The 16,388-nt window shown below is 39.3% G+C and overlaps 1 non-coding gene across 1 annotated transcript; it reads left to right on the forward strand.

Annotated features, from left to right (window-relative positions):
- Window positions 1-10,933: 10,933 nt before the first annotated feature.
- Window positions 10,934-11,040, forward strand: LOC141669807 (small nucleolar RNA R71). The gene has a single exon (XR_012554065.1). It is a non-coding gene; the product is annotated as a small nucleolar RNA R71 (small nucleolar RNA).
- Window positions 11,041-16,388: the final 5,348 nt, after the last annotated feature.

A 16,388-nucleotide genomic window follows, 5' to 3' on the forward strand; every position in this document is an offset into this window, starting at 1 on the left:
AGTGTTTAATTCAAGCTTAGTTGCAGTGGCCATGGGAGTTTTTGCAGATGTGCAATCCATTAGATCAAACTTCTTCAAAAGATCATAAATTTATTTAGTTTGACTAATAAATATTCCATCACTAACTTGCTTAACTTGCAAACCAAGAAAGTAAGTTAGTTCTCCCATCATACTCATTTCATACTTACTTTGCATCCATTTGGCAAACTTTTTGAAAAGTTTTTCATCTCTAGTGAAGTGATTCTCTAAAAGAAACTTTGACAAAGTGTCATACCAGGCTCTAGGAGCTTGTTTCAGTCCATAAAGTGCTTTCAAAAGATAGTAAACATATTCTGGAAAATTTGGATCTTCAAAACCAGGAGGCTGACTGACATAGACTTCCTCCTCCAAATCTCCATTCAGAAAGGCACTTTTGACATCCATTTGATAGACTTTGAAATTGGCATGGGCTGCATAGGCTAAGAAGATTCTGATGGCTTCAAGTCTTGCAACAGGAGCAAATGTTTCATCAAAGTCTATTCCTTTTTGTTGACAATAGCCCTTAGCAACCAATCTAGCTTTGTTCCTGACTACTATGTCATTTTTATCTATCTTGTTTCTGAATACCCATTTGGTGTCTATTGGATTCTTTCCTTTAGGCTTGGGCACTAGCTTCCATACCTTATTCCTCTCAAATTGGTTTAGCTCCTCATGCATAGCTAAAATCCAATCAGGATCCAACAAAGCTTCTTCTACCTTCTTTGGTTCTTCCTTAGAAAGAAAGCTGCTGTATAGACATTCTTCTTGAGTTGCTCTCCTTATTTGAACTCTAGAAGATACCTCACCAATGATGAGCTCAAAGGGGTGATCCTTTGTCCATTTCCTTTGTTGAGGTAGATTAGCTCTAGATGAAGAGGCCTCATTGTTGTCTTGATGTGTGATTTAGTTTTGATTGTTAGAAACTCCCCCTGAGTTAATGGATCTTTGATTTGAGAAAGGGGAACTTTCTGTAAGTGATCTATTCTGACTTCCAGCTTCTTTTAATGACCCGACGGATGGTGAATTTTGAGTACCGACGGATGAAGCTGGTTGTCTCCCGACGGATGAAGCATTTTGCAACTCGACAGATGCTGAATTTTGTGCTTCATTGGTAGTGGATTTTTATGTATTATCCTTTGATACTGTTTCTTGATCACTTTCATCATCACTGTCATCACTAACCATCTCCACATTGTCAAATTTGAGGCTCTCATGGTAATCTCCATCTTGCAGTCCTTCAATCTTTTTATCATCAAACACAACATGTATTGATTCCACAACAATGTTGGTTCTTAGATTGTAGACTCTATATGCTTTACCAACAGCATATCCAACAAAAATTCCTTCATCTGCTTTAGCATCAAACTTCCCATTCTGATCAGTTTGATTTCTCAAGATATAACATTTGCAGCCAAAAAAATGAAGAAAATTTAGAGTTGGCTTCTTGTTTTTGAAAAATTGATAGGGTGTCATGCATTTTGCTTGATTAACCAGAGAAATATTCTGAGTGTAGCATGCAGTATTTACAGCTTCAGCCCAGAAATATGTTGGTAATTTAGATTCTTCAAGCATTGTCCTTGCAGCTTCAATAAGTGATATGTTCTTCCTTTCTACTACTCCATTTTGTTGTGGAGTTCTTGCTGCTGAAAACTCATGCAAAATCCCATTTTCTTCACAAAATGCTCTCATGACAGAATTCTTGAACTCAGTTCCATTGTCACTCCTGATTCTTCTAACTTTGAAATCAGGATGATTATTGACTTGCCTTATATGATTGATGATGATTTCACTAGCCTCATCTTTAGACTTTAGGAAATATGTCCAAGAGAACTTTGAGAAATCATATATAATTACTAGGCAAAATCTTTTCCTTGAGATGGACAACACATTGACTACTCAAAACAAATCCATGTGTAGCAGTTGCAAAGGTTCTTTAATTGTTGAATCAAGCTTCTTTCTGAATGATGCTTTGATCTGCTTTCTGTTAGGGCGAAAACACGCGCTAATAACACATACAAGTATACGCGTTCGCAAGTAATATAAAATACTTTCTAGTTCGTTCCCACAGAGACTCAGACTAATTATGTTCAATTAAATTCACTCACTAATGTATGATTACTTCTCAATGTTAATACAATAACACTTAGATTTGATTAACTAATTATTAACTACAATTAACTACTAGAATTAAGTACTTAATTAACACTTGAATTAACAATATTAAAACACTCATGAGATCACAACTTCATTACTACTTCCTTCAATAGCTATTGTTATTACCCTTAGCATGCAACAGTGATGATATTAATCGAATAACACGAAACTGATAAAATCCAACTTTCATTGTACTAATACCATTCTACCAAGCATCCACAATTAAGATAGAAGTTGAATAGGCATCAATTATGTTGAGTCTCTATATGTCTACAGAAATTGACAACATAACGATTTAAGCACAAGTTATTCCTTTTGATTACACAAGGCGAATTAAATGGTTAGAGTTACCCACTAATCATGCATACTCGTACATGAACCTATGCTAGCATGGCAAGTTCTAAATCTCAAGATCCACTGTCGCTTCACAAGAGATTAACACCCTATCTTATATGTTCGCCACACACATAAGATGAATACGCACAACCAATAATAGATATCATACAATCATCACACACTAAGGTATTAAACAACTAACTAAAGAATTCCATAGTAAATCCGTTACGACCCCATGATCACGATTAGCCCATGATAGCACACATCGTCATCATGGGTTCATATGAAAACATGATAATAACACACGAGAATAATAACTAAAACTACTTATATTAAACCAGAGTACGTCACAAGAGTAAATAGGTTCAAAGTAAAGAAAACTAGCATCCAACGTTATAACAAAATAAAGAATCACAAGAAAATATGCTTCCTCTTCGTTGCGGTGTGCTAAAACGGTCTTCTTCCTTATCTCCTTGCTCTTCGATTAATACTACGATCCAACCTTTGTGAAACGTCTCTGAAATCTACTTATATATAAGTCCCATAAAGCCCAGCTAACTCAGAAGTTGGAAGTCAAACAGAAATAGGAGTCTAAAATAAATATTCTGAAAATCCGACCCTGCGCGGCCGCTCAGCATTCCTGAGCGGGCGCTCAGCTTCCTGAGCGGTCGCTCAGACCTCTACTGAAAACTGCTCTATTTTTCTTCCGTTTCTTCGCTGCAATCTGCTCCTATCTTCCCACTTGCAATGCTAAACACATGCCAAGGCTTATTATTGATGAAATCTCTCCCGAAATGCAATTAATACCCTGAAATGCACAAACACTAGAAAAATGCATCAAATACACAAAATACTTGATTTTAAGACATCAATTTAAGCCATTATAAGACGTTCTAAGTGGTATAAAATGCCACTTATCACACCCCCAAACTTAAATCGATGTTTGTCCTTAAGCGTCACAGACTCAAAAATAAAACAAAAACATGCATAAATGCAATCTATATGAAATGCAGCGATCCCCCTTACTACGACTAAACCAACCAACTTACGACATCTCAACAAATGCAATTAGGCGAATAAAGATCAATCAAATCATGCAAACTAACATACAGCCAGAAATGTGGTGTGTGCAGATGCTTAACAGATATGCTTTGAAACTAGATCAATTATCATAACTCGACTATCCTCAAGGCAATCGCATGATTATATGAAGAATAAAAATTCTAGGCACAAAATGACTTATAACACTTCAAGATTTATGCTTTTTATTTATAACAACAAATGCTTATTTGACCGTGCAATGAGTGAGTTCCACAAAAGACTTATACAATGGCATCCATGTAGCGAGCGTTAGGTTAGCGGATCCCAGACTATAAAAGCCTTAGGTCACTAGGCACAAAGTCCCCTAAGAACTTAATAACTCGAATACCAAAGAGCCCACTCGCGATCAATTATGCATTAACTCTCTTTTTTTCTCTTTTTTTTTCTTCTATTTTTTTTCTTTTCTTTTTTTTCAAAATTTCTGAGCAAGTGCGTTTCGCTCCCTCTTGCTCAACCCTAGACTACTCGCATAAAAATACGAGCCGGCTACTAGCCATTTGACGCCTAGCCACAATTAACAATGAATTCCATTTTTCACTCCATTTTTTTCTTTTCATGCCTTTTATCACTAAGAACCTATTATAAAATTCTAAGCATAATCAATAGATTAACCTCGAAAACCATCAAACCATAACAATAATCTAGTCCTTAAGCATTCTCTAAGACTTAGTGAAATTACAAGTATTTCTAGCATGCATATCAACCTACACAACTTAACATCACTTTAACGCTATCACTACACTCACATCAACATCACAAATTAATTGGTAAATCAACGCAAAAGAGATCATGGTATATGCATGAGCTACATGACATGATAAATAAAGCTATAAATAATAAAAAAAATTATATGGCAAAAAATAAGCAATTATATGAACTAAACTATCATGAATATGCAACTATATGACACACACACAAAATATTCCTTAACTACCACCCCCAAACTTAAAATCTTCACTGTCATCAGTGAAGGTAGTAGAAAGGAACACAGGGTATACCTACTCGGAGAGATCATCATCATCATCACCCTCAGAGGGTGGTGTATCAGGAGGCGGATATGCAGAGTCCTCACCAAAAACTGGCCACTGGATGTCAGCTCCAAGGCCTCGAAAAGCAGTCCCAAGTGCAAGGGTGAGCTCCTGAGCAAACCTGCCCTGTGTCTCGTACATAGCGTCCATCCTCCTAGACAGCCTCCTATACTGGGCATCAGCCATCCCAGCACCCTCCTGAGCTCTAGAAGAACTAGGCTCATCTCTCCTTGGCCTCACCATGGTAGCTCCTCGTGCTAGACGCCCTCCTGGAAGATGATAACCCAGCCCATGCTCCTCGGGCTCACCACCGGTCCACTCCTGCATCGCATGCAGAGTCCCGGAGTCAATAGGAGCGGCCGGCAACTGCAACTGCTCATGAGACGGCCACTCAACTCCCACTGCTCGGCAAAGCTTTATAACCGTGGATGCATAAGGGATGTTTATGTGCTTAGCCCCCTAAAAAACTTCAGAATACCTTGGTAGATGAACTCACCAAGGTCCACATAGTACTCCTCATTCAAAATTCCCCATAACAACTGTGCTCTCTCAACTGTGACCTCATATGCATGTGAAGTAGGCAGAATATTAGCGCAAATAAAAGCATTCCATACACGGGCATACTTGTTCATCGCGATCGCCGGAAAATGGCGATACTCGTTAGTCCCAGTCTTGAAGGTCCAAACTGTGCCCGACCTACAGAGAGTAGCACAAATCAAGTCCAAGTCAAAATCCTCAGTAGTCTTCTCATTCCAGTTCTCCTCCGTGGGCTTCCTCTGTCGCTGCCCAATCACACGGAGAATCGCTGCAGGGTGATAATCCACCGTTAGCCCCCGGACCACAGAATACCCATTCTTCTCAGCTTTTGCGTTCGCATATAACTCGCGAACCACGCTCATCGGAACTGCTTCAGAAGACTCACAAAAAGCAATCCAACCCTTCTCAGCAATCATAGGCAACAACTCACCATCCCTCCCTGATGGTAAGAACCCCCTCTCCTTCAAAATCGGCTTACCCAGAAGCCTAGTATACTCCTCCTCAGCATCCCTATTAAACAACCGAGGCCTCGCAGCAGAATCAGCAATAGGGACAGTGCTGCTGCTATCAATAGTCCTGAATCTCTTGGGTGCCATCAAAACTGAGAAAAAGTGTTTAAGATTTGTGTGTTTGGGTTTGGGAGAGAGTTTAAGGTTTAAAAGTGTATGGGGGAGTATATGGAATAGGTGTATGTATATATAGGATAGGGATTAGGGTAAAATTTGATTAGCAGTGGATTTAAGGGTTAAAAACATTGGATAATGGGGAAATAGGTCGTGGGTAATGGGCTGTATTTTGTTTTTTTATTTTTCAAATTTTTGCTTTTTATTGGACTTAAAAAAATTTCTCCCAGTCGGCCCCTGAGAGGTCGCTCTGCTTGCTGAGCGGTCGTTCAGCAGAGCTGAGCGGGCGCTCAGGGGTCTTCTGGAATTTTTTTTCCTTGCCCTGTTTTTCTGATTTTTTTGTAGTTTTGGATAGGTTACTAACTTCTAAAGGTTCCTATAACAACAATTCATGGGTTGCCTCCCAAAAAGCGCTTCTTTTTCGTCATTAGCTTGACGTAGCGTACCTTACTCAAGTTGACAATAAAACGGAACTAACCACTTCCCGGTTTGCCGTGTCCCCATAGTAGTGCTTCAAATACTAACCATTAACCTTGAATGCTTGGTCCGGATCATTCTCAAAAATCTCCACCGCTCCATGTGGAAACACAGTTTTGACAATAAAAGGTCCAGACCACCTTGATTTCAACTTCCCAGGAAAAAGTCGGAGATGAGAGTTGAATAAAAGAACTTGATGCCCCGACACAAATAACTTAGGATGAAGCTTCCTGTCGTGCCACATTTTCACTTTTTCCTTGTACATTTTGTTGTTCTGGTACGCTTAGAGTCGAAATTCATCAAGTTCATTAAGCTGAAGCATTCGATTCTTTTCAGCTACATCTAGATCCAGGTTCAACTTCTTCAACGCCCAATAGGCTTTATGCTTAAGCTCCGTAGGTAAATGACATCCCTTACCATACACAAGTTGAAATGGGGACATCCCAAGTGGAGTCTTATATGTTGTTCTATAAGCCCAAACAGCTTCATCGAGCTTTAAAGACCAATCCTTCCTTGACGGACAAACAACCTTCTCTAAAATGCGCTTGATCTCTCTGTTAGACACTTCTGCTTGACCATTTATTTACGGATGATAGGTAGTAGCAACACGATGATTCACATTGTAGCGCTGCATCATAGAAGTAAACTTACGGTTGCAGAAATGCGACCCTTCATCACTTATGATTACTCGTGGCGTTCCAAACCTTGTGAAAATCTGCTTATGAAGAAAATTCAACACTGCCTTTGCATCATTCGTCGGTAGAGCTTTGACTTCTACCCATTTTGAGACATAATCGACTGCCAGCAAGATGTACTGATTATTGCAGGACGAGACAAAAGGCCCCATGAAATCGATTCCCCAAACATCAAAGACCTCGACTTCAAGCCTCACATTTAACGGCATCTCATCCTTTCTCATAAGATTCCCCACTCTTTAGCACCTTAAAACGAACTGATGAGCATCCTTAAACAAAGTAGGCCAGAAAAAACCTGCTTGCAGAATATGAGATGCCGTCTTCTCACCACCATAATGTCCACCATAAAATATGGAGTGGCAGTCTCGTAATATCCCCTCCGTCTCACAGAATGGGATACATCTCCTGATGATCTGGTCAGCTCCCTATCTAAATAAATACGGTTCATCCCATATATATCACTTCACCTCATGTAGAAACTTCTTCTTTTGAGTTGTGGTCAAATTAGGAGGCATTATATTGCTGACAAGATAATTCATAATATCTGCGAACCATGGCTCTTCATCCTGAACTGCGAACAACTGCTCATCCGGAAAAGATTCGTTGATCAATGTCTTATCATGTGAAGTAGACTCGGGATTCTCCAATCTAGAGAGATGGTCAGCTACTTGATTCTCAGTACATTTTCGATCCTTGATCTCTAACTCAAATTCCTGTAACAAGAGCACCCAATGAATGAGTATCGGTTTTGAATCCTTCTTGGAAACCAAATAGAGAATGGCCGCATGATCAGTGAATACTGTCACCTTTGTCCCAAGCAAATAAGATCGAAATTTTTCGAAACCAAAGACTATAGCCAAGAGCTCCTTCTCAGTAGTGGTGTAGTTCATTTGGGCCCCATTTAAGGGCTTGCTAGCATAGTAGACCAGATGAAAGAGATTATTCGTGCACTGCCCAAGAACTGCGCCCACCGCATAATCACTCGTATCACACATCATCTCAAAAGGCTCTGTCCAATAAGGTGCTGTAATAACTGGTGCAGTTATCAAAATCTTCTTGAGAGTCTCGAATGCCGTCAAGCAGTCATCATCAAATTTGAAAGGCACATCCTTCTCAAGCAAGTTGCACAACGGCTTAGATATCTTCGAAAAGTCTTTGATGAAACGCCCGATAAAAACCCGCATGACCAAGAAAACTACGGATTCCTTTCACAGAAATAGGTGGTGGAAGATTTTCAATGACTCCCACCTTGGCTTTGTCCACCTCAAGACCCTTTCTAGAGACCTTATGCCCAAGAATAATGCCTTCACGCACCACAAAATGACATTTTTCCCAATTGAACACCAAATTAGTTTCCACACACCTTTTGAGTACTGCACGAAGATTATTCAAACATTCATCATATGAATGTCTGAAGACGGAGAAGTCGTCCATGAACACCTCGACATTATTTCCAATCATATCAGAGAATATAGCCATCATACATCTCTGAAAAGTGGCCGGTGCGCCACATAACCCAAACGAAACTCTGTGAAAAGTAAACGTGCCAAATGGACAAGTGAAGGTAGTCCTTTCTTGATCCTCTGGTGCAATACAAATCTGATTATACCCTGAATAGCCATCCAAAAGACAATAATACTCATGACCGGCCAACCTGTCAAGCATCTGATCAATAAACGGAAGAGGGAAGTGATCCTTCCTCGTGGCCTTGTTCAACTTTCTGTAGTCCATGCATACCCTCCATCCTGTGACTGTTCTCGTGGGGATGAGCTCGTTCTTCTCATTTGCTACCACAGTGATACCTCATTTCTTAGGTACACATTGCACGGGGCTCACCCAAGAACTGTCAGAAATAGGATAAATGATTCCTGCAGCCAGCCACTTCAGAATTTCTTTCTTCACCACTTCTTTTATGATAGGATTAAGTCTGCGTTATTGCTCAACAGTCGGCTTACTACCCTCTTCTAGCAGAATCTTATGCATGCAGTATGAAGGGCTAATCCCTTTGATGTCTGCTATACTCCATCCGATAGCCGATTTGAATTCTCTCAAGATCCATAAGAGCTTGTCCTCCTCACTACCTGAAAGGTCAGATGCAATAATAACAGGTAAAGTAGATGCATCATCTAAAAAAGCATACCTCAAGTGTTCAGGCAATGGTTTAAGCTCCAAGGTAGGTGCTTCCTCAATAGATGGTTTGAGATTTCCTTTAGCATTTTTGAGGTCAGAAGTACCAAGAGATTCAAATAGCATGTCTAGCTTTCGCCTCCAGGGAGAAGCATTTAGATATTGTAGTTGCTCATTGCCATCCTCATCATCACTGTCAAAATCCCCCACTAAGGCCTTCTCTAATGCAGCAGACATTAGCATATGATCAAGTTCTGAAGTAACCGCAAAATCAATCAAATCCACTTTTAAGCACTCCTCATCTTCTGTAGGGAATTTCATTGCTTTGAATACATTGAATGTCACATCCTGATCCTGCACCCGTATAGTAAGTTCACCTTTCTGCACATCTATCAAGGTACAGCCTATAGCCAAGAAAGGTCTTCCCAAGATTATGGGAATCTTCTTATCTTCCTCAAAATCCAGAATAACAAAGTCTGCAGGAAAGAAGAGTTAATCCGCCTTTACTAGCACATCCTCCACTATGCCTCGTGGGTAAGTAATAGAATGATCAGCCAATTGTAGAGACATGTAGGTGGGCTTTGGATCAGGCAAATTCAACTTTTTAAAGATCGACAACGGCATCAGATTGATGCTTGCTCCCAAATCACACAGGCACTTGTCAAAAGACAACTTGCCAATGGTACAAGGAATGGTGAAGCTACCTGGATCTTTAAGCTTTGGAGGTAACTTTTGTTGCAGCACAGCACTGCATTCTTCCGTTAGAGCAACGGTCTCAAGATCATCCAGTTTCACCTTCCTTGAAAGAATACTCTTCATAAATTTTGCATAACTAGGCATTTGCTCCAGAGCCTCAGCGAAAGGTATATTGATGTGAAGTTTCTTGAACACCTCCAGAAACTTACCGAACTGCTTATCCAGATTTTGTTGTTGCAATCTCTTAGGGAAAGGTGGTGGAGGATAGAGTTGTTTCTCCCCTGTATTACCCTCAGGCAGAGTGTGTTCAACAGTAGTCTTCCTTGGTTCCGCCGCTTTCTCCTTTTGCTTAACTTCTTCATCACCAGCTTCAGCTTCTCCTTCTTTTGCTTTGACTTGCTCTTTAGCTTCCTTCCTGCCTGGCACTTCAGTATCACTGGGAAGTGTGACAGGTTGACGATTAAGCACTGCATTGGCTATTTGACCGATTTGATTTTCCAAGGTCTTGATAGAAACCGCCTGACTCTTGCACAACAGCTTAAGTTCCTCAAAATCAGCACTAGAGGGTGGAGCTGCACCTCCTTGTTGAGGATATGATTGCCTTTGAGCATAATGTTATGGTTGTTGAAATCCAGGTGGATTGAACTGTTTACTTACGCCTTGCTGATATGGTTGCTGAATAGCATTCTGATTATTACTCCAGCTGAAATTTGGATGATTTCTGTTGTTAGGATGATACGTAGCTGGCACAGGCTGCTGTTGTCGCTTATAATTGTTCACATACTGAACAGATTCATTAACAAGAGAACACTGATCTGTAGTATGAGAACCTGCACAGAGCTTACAGACCATAGCTATTTGATTGACCCCATAGGTGGCTAGAGAATCGACCTTCATAGACAGCGCTTGGAGCTGCGCTGCAATAGCTATAGCTGCATCGATTTCCAGAATACCTGCTACCTTCTCAGGCATCATCCTTTGAGTTGGGTTTTGATGCTCATTTGCAGCCATAGTCTCAATAAGATTATAAGCCTCAGTATAGCTTTTGGCCCACAAGGCGCCTCCAGCTGCTGCATCGAGCATGGGCCAAGATTGGGCCCCCAAACCATTATAGAAACCAGTGATCACCATCCAATCAGGCATTCTATGATGTGGACACTTTCTCAACATCTCTTTGTAGCGCTTCCAAGCTTCGCACATAGATTCTGTAGGATGCTGCGCAAACTGAGTAAGAGCACTCCTCATAGCAGCAGTCTTCGCCATTGGATAAAACTTCACCAAAAACTTTTGCGCAATATCTTGCCAAGTAGTGATAGACCCAGCTGGTTCAGAATGTAACCAGTCCTTAGCTTTATCCCTCAGTGAGAATGGGAAAAGCTTCAGCTTGATAGCCTCATCAGTCACACCATTATATTTGAAAGTACTGCAGATCTCGACAAAATTCCTTATGTGCATGTTGGGGTCTTCAGTCGCAGCACCTCCGAAAGAAACAGAATTCTGCACCATCTGAATAGTGCCCGACTTGATTTCAAAGGTATTAGCCTGAATAGCCGGATGAAGAATGCTAGACTGAATGTCATCCATTTTGGGCCAAGAAAAGTCCATAAGAGCTGGATCTGCCGGAACAATACGATCACCCATGATTAATGGTTCTTTCTACTCACTTCCTGAATCCGACTCTTCAAAATCTATCTTCTCTGGAATATCAAGAATTTCGTCTGTCTCCTCAACCGTATCTAAAGTCCTCTTGCGAGTACGAGAACGTGTTTGCATAAACGCTCGCTAAAGTACCTGAAACACAACCGGAAACAATTAGTAACACGTCTTAATCACTGAGTCATAATGACCAATGATGGTAAGTACATAAACTAAACAGTACGCCGAGTCCCCGGTAGCGGCGCCAAAAACTTGTTAGGGCGAAAACACGCGCTAATAACACACGCAAGTATACGCGTTCACAAGTAATATAGAATACTTTCTAGTTCGTTCCCATAGAGACTCAGACTAATTATGTTCAATTAAACTCACTCACCAATGTATGATTACTTCTCAATGTTAAGACAATAACACTTAGATTTGATTAACTAATTATTAACTACAATTAACTACTAGAATTAAGTACTTAATTAACACTTGAATTGACAATATTAAAACACTCATGAGATCACAACTTCATTACTACTTCATTCAATAGCTATTGTTATTACCCTTAGCATGCAACAGTGATGATATTAATCGAATAACACGAAACTGATAAAAACCAACTTTCATTGTACTAATACCATTCTACCAAGTATCCACAATTAAGATAGAAGTTGAATAGGCATCAATTATGTTGAGTCCCTATATGTCTACAGAAATTGACAACATAACAATTTAAGCACAAGTTATTCCTTTTGATTACACAGGACGAATAAAACGGTTAGAGTTACCCACTAATCATGCATACTCGTACATGAACCGATGCTAACATGGCAAGTTCTAAATCTCAAGATCCACCGTCGCTTCACAAGAGATTAACACCCTATCTTATATGTTCGCGACACACATAAGACGAATACGCACAACCAATACTAGATATCATACAATCATCACACACTAAGGTATTAAACAACTAACTAAAGAATTCCATGGTAAATCCGTTACGACCCCATGATCATGATTAGCCCATGATAGCACTCATCGTCATAATGGGTTCATATGAAAACATGATAATAACACACGAGAATAATAACTAAAACTACTTATATTAAACCAGAGTACATCACAAGAGTAAATATGTTCAAAGTAAAGAAAACTAGCATCCAACATTACAACAAAATAAAGAATCACAAGAAAATATGCTTCCTCTTCGTTGCGGTGTGCTAAAACGGTCTTCTTCCTTATCTCCTTGCTCTTCGATTAATACTACGATCCAACCTTTGTGAAATGTCTCTGAAATCTACTTATATAGAAGTCCCATAAAGCCCACCTAACTCAGAAGTTGGAAGTCAAACAGAAATAGGACTCTAAAATAAATATTCTGAAAATCCGACCCTGCGCGGCCGCTCAACATTCCTGAGCGGGCGCTTAGCTTCCTGAGCGGTCGCTCAGCAGAGCTGAGCGGGCGCTCAGACCTTTACTGGAAACTGCTCTATTTTTCTTCCGTTTCTTCGCTGCAATCTGCTCCTATCTTCCCACTTGCAATGCTAAACACATGCCAAGGCTTATTATTGATGAAATCTCTCCCGAAATGCAATTAATACCCTGAAATGCACAAACACTAGAAAAACGCATCAAATACACAAAATGCTTGATTTCAAGACATCAATTCAAGCCATTATAAGACGTTCTAAGTGGTATGAAATGCCACTTATCACTTTCCTTTTTGGCAGGCATCTCACAATCCATCCTTAGAAAACTCCACTTGAGAAATACCTCTAACCAGTTCTTTATTTACAAGTTCATTCATGGTCTTGAAGTTTAGATGGGATAGCTTCTTATGCCATAACCAACTTTCATCCTGACTTGCTTTGCTGAGAAGACAAGTAACAGATTCTGCATTTGATGAGTTGAAGTCAGCTAGGTACACATTCCCTTTTTTCACACCAGTGAGAACCACTTTGTTGCTTCTCTTATTTGTCACAACACAGGCTTCTGAGTTGAAGGTTACTGAATTGCCTTTATCACAAAACTGGCTGATACTCAATAAATTGTGCTTGGGACCATCCACTAAGGCAACCTCCTCAATGATGACATTGTCTTTTGAAATCAAGCCATATCCCATAGTATAACCCTTGCTGTCATCTCCAAAAATAATACTTGGGCCAGCTCTCTTCTTGAACTCTGTGAGCAGGGTAGAATCACCAGTCATGTGTCTTGAACAACCACTATCCAAGTACCATAGATTCTTTCTGTTTCCCTGATTACTTGAAGAACTTGTCTCTATTTCATCAGACTTGGCCATTAGGACTAGATTGACATAGCTGATATCCTCATCCTCATCCAGGCCATCTGTTGTCCAGTCATTTTCTTGTGTAATGAAATCCCTTTCCTTTTGTTTGAGCAACTCAAAGTATTTCTATTTATAATCCACAGGCTCAAACTTCTTTTTGCTGGAATATGACTTTCTACACTCACTGGCAAAGTGCCCTGCTAAGCCACATTTGAAACATTTGAATTTTGATTTGTCCACCATGTTTCTATTTGGCTTAGCTGATCCAAAGTTCTTCTTGAACTTGAGCTTGGCAAATATTCTGGAAAGAAATGCTAGATGTTCATCAATATCTTCCATGTCATCTTGGCTCAAAGAATCTTCTTTTTCTGCTACCAGCCCCTTGCCCTTGTTTTCACTGACCTTTGAAATTGATTCAACAGCTTCCATCTTCATATCCTTCTCTTTCTCTAAATCAGCAACTAGTGCAATGGATCCTCCTTTCTTCTTTCCTCTCTCCATCCTCTCATCTTGCTCTATTTCAAGCTCATAAGTTTTCAGGATGCCATACAGTCTCTCCAAAGTAAACTCCTTGTAATCTTGAGAGTTTCTCAATGAGACTGTCATAGGTTTCCATTCCTTTGGAAGAGACCTAAGGAACTTAAGATTGGAGTCTTTTGTCTGATAGACCCTTCCATGCAACTTCAGACCATTTAGTAGTTTTTGAAATCTACTGAAAATGTTAGTGAGAGACTCACTATCTTCACTATGAAAGTGCTCATATCGCCGAATTAGCAGTTGCATCTTATTTTCCCTGACTTGTTCAGTGCCATCACAGATAATCTGTATAGTATCCCAAAATTCCTTGGCAGTTTTGCAATTGATGATGTTATCAAACATGTCACCATCAACTCCATTGAACATGATATTCATGGCCTTCTTATCTTTCCTGACTTGTTCAATATCAGGATCAGATCATTCATGCCTTGGCTTGGGGACAGATGGCTTGTTTCCAGTTGCAGCTCTCATTGGCACATGAGGACCTCTCTCTATGCAATCCACATAGGCCTAATCTTGAGAAAGTAAATGGAGATGCATTTTTACCTTCCAATGTTGGTAATTATCTTTATCCAGAAAAGGAATCTTGACTCCAACATCCTGCTTGTTCATCTTGTTGTTTTGTTGTGATCTTTAAACTCTTTGTTTATCAAGAGCTTGCTCTGACACCAATTGTTAGTCCCTAACAATGCAAAAAGAATTACAGAAGGGGGTTGAATTGAATTCTTGAACCTTTTTCACAAATTATAAAATGTTTTATCTTAATAATATATAAGTGTTTGATTTGCAAAGTGCGGAATAATAAGTTATTAAAATCAAAACACAAGTCATTAAAAACTTTCTGGTGGATTTGAATGTATCCACCAGAGATATATATTATATCAAGAGAACTCTGTGTAGCAAGATTAGCTCACAGCTGCTTACAAATATGAACAACTAAGTTTACAAAGAAATGCTCAGGATGCAGCTTACAATTGTTTCTCTGAGATTATACTCTTGCTTGATATATTCTCCTATTTGCTACTTCTTGGTTTATATATCACCAAGATTACAAAGTAATAAGATAAGATAATAAAACAAAACTTATCAAGTCTAATACTATGCTACTTTATTACTCTATTCCAGCATCTTTGAATATCTTCATAATAGTATGGAAATGGCAATACTTCTTTGTTCTCTAAAACCCAGTTGAATAGGCTTCCACATTCCTTTTGCATCCACCTGACGCATGTGACTGTGTTGTCACTGTCAACAGATGTTTGAATTGATTATCCGTCGGGTACATGATCATCCGTCGGGTTGCCTTGTTGATCATCCGTCGAGTGGCATTGTTGTTTATCCGTTGGGTAGCTATCTGGCACTTGACTTCATTTCATTTATGCAGAATTACAAGACATCATCTATGTACAATTAATCAACCTATTCTGCATATCTAATTAAAGTCAACATGACTTGAGTGCTACTACAGAATCTATATAAGGTGTATGCAGAAATGTGCTACAGACTCATTATTACACAAGCTACTCACACGATGGATAATAAATCATCATCCGTCGGGACTATACTGAGTCATCCGTCGGGACTATATTCCTTATCCGTCGAGTGCTACATTTTTCACTAAGTAAAATCTACTAAAGTGTTTTGTTAATGAAATCATCAAGTTTACAACATATCCACAACACAAAGTCTTATTTTTACTTGACTAGGATAATCCTTGGTTGGCATGCCTTCAAATAATTTAGAGATTATAAAATTTTTTGAATTCTGAAGAGAAAAGAATTTCATATCACAACAAGTGTTCCACAATTATGATGATCAAATTACAATTTTTTTTAGAAAACTTTGTTTAAATGAAAGAATAACTGAGAGATCAATATGATCAAAAAAACTTCTTTTGCGTTTTTTAGTTAAGACACTTACAAGTGAAGGTAATTAGCTTTTTTTTTTTGTAATGCACAACACAAACAGACCAGTGATGGCATCCCATCTAACTTTTATCACACAAACAGAGAGTCCCGACGTCCCCTATAAATGTGGTTGTTCATCTCAGTCAGAGTAGAAAATAAGAGGAATTTAAAAGTAGATGAATAGCAAATAATTTTAATAAAAGAATCGTTGATGCACA

This window comes from Apium graveolens, chromosome 6 (assembly GCF_009905375.1).
Source record: "Apium graveolens cultivar Ventura chromosome 6, ASM990537v1, whole genome shotgun sequence".
In the NCBI taxonomy this organism is placed as follows: domain Eukaryota; kingdom Viridiplantae; phylum Streptophyta; class Magnoliopsida; order Apiales; family Apiaceae; genus Apium; species Apium graveolens.